We start from the raw sequence: 5,128 nt of genomic DNA, 5'->3' as shown, positions 1-5,128 counted from the left end.
GTGATGGTCGTAGCAATGATTTGATGATGGCATGATGAGAGAACCACAGAGTCGACAAAATAACCCAGGTTGATCAGGAAGTAGGGCTGCCCCGGCGTTTGGCGAGGAAACGCATCGCAGTCGTCCACGTTTTTCTAGGTCAGGTAGTCAAGGAATAATAGACCTCAACGTACACTGAAGAGCTGCTATTTATTTGTTGTCAGCAAGTGTGTACGCCTGTCTGTAGTGTTACCAACCCAGCCTTAGTTGGATTCAAAGGAAACAAGACGTGAGTCTTCCTTGAACAGCACAAGGATTTCTGCACAGTGAAGCTCGTGTTTTCAATGGATTGTTAAGTTCGAGTCGTCTGCGGAAAGTTTGCATACACACACGGTCTCAAGTGTAGAGGCTGTTCAAACAGATGTGTATTCATGTTCCCAGCACTCAGCAAATCCAGTGAGATTTATGCCAAGTTACTCTGACCTCTCAGAATCATTCTTCACTACCTAGTTTGCGAGCAAGCAGCAACGCCGGGATCAGCTGAAACAACAGGAAGTCTTAAAACAAAAAAGGACCAAAGAAGGGTTTGCACATCGCTCAGCCCCCTCCAGGATTTCACAGGCTTTTATTTTGCGTCGGCTTCTTTTAATCATCTTGGACTTGAATGCAACCGAGACGGACCCGAGCCTGTGTCAAAGCCCCCCCCCCAGACAGAAAGAGTCGGCACACCCACTTCATGTTGTTATTTGCCGAGCGGGGAGCATACATGTTAAGCTGATTGCTGCGCCACAATTCGCTTTCATCGAAATTGTGGGAATGTCGCTGTTGAAGGACAAAATTGCAGGGCCGCGCTGAATTTGCATTAATAGTTCTGATCGCAAATTTCTGGAGGGACTGATTGTTTTTATGTGCTTGTTTCTGCAGGTTGATTGTGGGAAGTGTCTTCCCCCATAAGGAAGTACAACAGACTCACATGAAGCTCGTGTTTTCAATGTGTCGTTACGTTACAGCAGTCTGCAGAAAGGATGCGTTCAAATAGTAGCATTCCCTCTGTGCTCGACTCCTGTCCGGTCCTGACACAATTAAGACAACTTCAAATCTTAAAAAGTGGATCTGGAGAAAATTACCAACCCTGACTTTAAGGTATCCGAATCAGCATTAAAAAAAAAACAGGAAGTATTCAAACTGCAGTTTTAAGGTGAAAGGAAATTAAAAAATGCATCTCCTTCCTGTATTTTCCGTTACACAACGGCTACCGCTTGAGCTGTCAGCATTGTCCTTCGCAGGCTACTCGCTTCTTACATAACTGCTCCGTCTTAAATATGAAGGTTTATTATTTCTGTAATGAAGCCTAGCGATGAGAATGTTAATGGCAAGCTCCCCGACATCTATATATATATAATTTAATTAATTAATTAATTAAAAAAACATGAGGCCACCTTTACCTGATGACGATTAGTTGGAAGGGAAATGATTTAGCCCGGGGCAGCCCTACCTGGAAGCACGGTTAATACCACCCATGAGCCGTTTCATTAACCTCGAACACAACACAGAACAAATCCTGAGAGTCTCCTTAATGTCAGTGTTAGGCCGCAGAGAATCACATGCTCAATATATCGGACATGTGGAGCTGTGACGGAGCCGAGACAAGCATACAGTGCAATTGTTTCTGGGTTTTATTTGAATGTACATATTGATATAAAGTGTAATCACTGAATGATATAGCACATACAGATCTATGCATTATACTTCTCATGCATTTTTTGCACCATTTCTAGACCTTCCATTGATTGTGTAACAACCATTTTTCTTCACATGGTTCAAGTTCTACCCTCATGGGCTTGATTTTTTTAAAATCTGGAGGCGGGGTTTGTTTAGCTTAGCATGGCTGTGATGCTGCTGATTGTGACAGAGCTGTTGTAAGTCTGCCACACTCGCGGATTGCGAGGAGTTACTTCCGAGAGCTCCGGCTTGAGTCGAAGAATGAAAATCCATTTCTCGTGAGAAGGGGAACTCGCCTCCTTATCAGCTCAGAAAATGCTTCTGCGGCCAAAGACTTGGACTCGGAGGGTGTTCGAAGGCACCTAAGCTAACGGCTGTGTGGGGAAACAAACGATAAAGTCATGCAATGTGTTTATTTCTCTTCAAAAGCAGTATTTAGACTCGTGTATTTGTAAAGCGAAGTGAAGTCGAAGGGAGTCAAAAAGGAGAAGGTTGTAAAATATAGATGGATTATTTTGTTTAACGATGCAGATTGAAAGAATCCGGGTCAATCTCTGACGCGAAAGTGGAAAACAAAACCCTCCAGGATTCCGCCACTTGCATCGATTTATCTTTTGTGAGGATTTTCTTTTTTTAAATGTTTTTTGGCAGACTTCTTTGCAGATATAAAGCATGAACCAAATGCCTGCAGAGGGTGAATCTCCCCTTGAATTAAGTGTTTAGGTGTAGCCAAGGATTAATGGATGGGAGGTGTCTGCAGAGGATCCGGTTGTTCTCTGTCAGGCTGCGCGATCAATGTCCTCAACGCGGGCAACTCTCCCATCCGAGACGTCTGTGATTAAAAGCAGCGCGGTGGTGTTTGACGTTTCGTAAACAGCCGACAGAAGAGGAGGAGGCGTTTGTTAGTTTAGCTGTCTGGAAGGCGACGAAGGAGGAAGTGGACTTGATACACGGCCCGGTGACAGCAGAAGAGATGGGGAGAGAGGGTGCTAATCCTCCCCCTTCATATCCAAATTCAAGACCAATTGAAAAATCAATCGGCCCCTCTAAGGCACAGGCGAGACTTTTCTTGGCGTCCATCTTCAAAAACCAATATCCTCCAAGGCCGCTCACTTGTTTCTCTGTCATCTCTGCATTATCTTAAAACACACTGCACCAAAGCACAGGGGCGTGTCCCGACTGGGGCTGAGAACAATGCAAGCATAGGCATGAAGTGTGTGTGTGTGTGTGTGTGTGTGTGTGTGTGTGTGTTGGACAAGACTTTGAATCTGAAGTTTCTTCTTCCACTCCTTCTCGTGTAAAACAACGCGACCCCTTCAACAAGTGAGCTTCCTGTTGAAGGTAGCAGGTAAAAGCCTCCGGCAACAAGGCCAAAGAAGTTGCTTCCTCTGATCAGGAGAAACAACCAATCAGAGCTTAGCTTGCTATTGGTTGCACCTTTGGTCTTTTTTTTTTTTTTTTTTGAAAACCGGCACCACCCCCTGAAAAACCCCCTCTGCTAAAATCCTCCTGCTTCCTTTCTCTTGAGGATCTCTGCTCACGCTCATCACCCGTACACTGTGAATATGATGAGACACGCCATAAATCTATATATATATATACAGTATATATATTTATCACATTGCATTGTGTTACAAAGCGCTTTTACAAAAAGGCGTGAATTGGTTCTGTATCTCTTGATATTTTCATCCTGTCTTGTGCATAGATCTGAATAATTTCCTGTACTGCGATACTACTCCACACAGAGGAATAGAGAAAATGACTCAGGTAGTTAAATCTTCAGGCTCGTCTTAGTCTTTTCCCTGCATGCCATTATGGTAAAGCCATACAAGATAGCTGTATATAAAACAGAGGACTCTATTTTTCTACACATAGCTTTCAAATATCTACATGTGAATGATTGAAGAAGTCTCACTGTCATGTTTATCTTACTCAAGCAGCATTCAGAAGTGAACTCCCCTCTATAGCAGTATCATGGATCTGAGCTTACAGATGCAACGCCGTTTTTAACATGTTGAAGAGAAGTCTGACATTTGGGAATATGCCAAATCACTGTCATGCAGAAAGATGGGCAATAAAAACTGAAGCGAGCGAGGTGTTTAACCAGATTATGCAATTTTCACGCCACGAGTCTTTATGGGTTTATCAAGCGGGGTGAAATTAATGTCTACTTTATTTATTCTCTCACCTCACCGTTATCCTAAACTTTTTCACGTTTGTGTAATGACAACGTGCACTGCAAGAACAAAAAAAAAAGGGGCGTCACCGGAGACACGGCGGAACACGAGCAGCCGGGTCTCTGTCCGTGGTGCTGAAATTTGCACCATGAGCTAAAGACTAAAAACAACGGCTGATTTAAAAGGCTTTTTGAACAGAACTTGTATCTCACAGGAAGTAGCAAATGACAAAATAAAAGGTGAGGTGCTGAGCTTATGGGCATGCTAACTCTTTCCTTTTCTCCTAAACTAACAAAACTAATCCCGGCTGTTTCCTGACTCCATCCAAAGATGAGAAATTAGCACGTCTGAAGCCCTTTAAATACATTTAATTTACAACTATATTTGAAGACAAACGCTGTACGCTGTACGCAGTCGTATTAAAAGATTGAATGCTTATTATAAAAGCGAAGAAAACCACGTACTGGTGGATGGTGAAGACGTTAGCGTAGCATAAAGCTTCTCATTGTTTGTGAGAGAGTGAAAGAGGGTTTGGCGTATTTCCCAAATGTCGTGTTACTCCTTGAACACCTCCCAGCAGTGGCTCATGGGAACGCAGTCGGAGCTGCTGTCGGTGATGTTGCTTTGAAGCTGGCAGTGTCAGAGATGTGGCGCAGCGCTGTGACATCGCAGACATGGGAAAAAAAGTGTCAAACGCAGGAGATTATTTCTGCAGGATGACGGCATGTTGTAGCAAGTGATGGCATATACTGTAGTCTGGATTCAAAGGCTGTAATGTGTCACAGGAGACGAAGATGAGGCCCGCCTAAACCTTCCCCCTGAGAGTTACAGCAGCAGCTTCAGGATCACTGACTGGATTTTTAGATCGTCTGTAGCCTCTGAGGTGTCGCTAGCTGCATTGTATTGTTGACCATTTGCAAAGGAGCATGTGTGTATGTATGCATCTATCTACAGTAGAGTGTTAAGGACACAGGAAATGAGAATGAAAGGACTCTATCTTTAATGCCCCCCCCCCCCCTTCCCCATGGAAGATATTCAATTTAAAATAATATTCATTCAAATGTATTTTTCCTTAAGCCTGAAAAAAAAAAGCTTTTAAAACATGAAAATAGTGTTTAGAGTAACGTTTGCTCACCTAAAAATGCATGCCTGGCTTGAAATCAATTGCCTTACTTTAGTCCTTGCATATTAAGAAAAAGGTTCCTTATTGAAAACGATTATAGTGTAGAGCTTGTGTGTTGTACTATACA

The sequence above is a fragment of the Symphodus melops genome (assembly GCF_947650265.1).
Source record: "Symphodus melops genome assembly, chromosome: 15".
NCBI classification, from domain to species: Eukaryota; Metazoa; Chordata; class Actinopteri; order Labriformes; family Labridae; genus Symphodus; species Symphodus melops.
The sequence above is the reverse complement of the archived record's forward strand: the minus strand, read 5'-3'. Positions refer to the sequence as shown.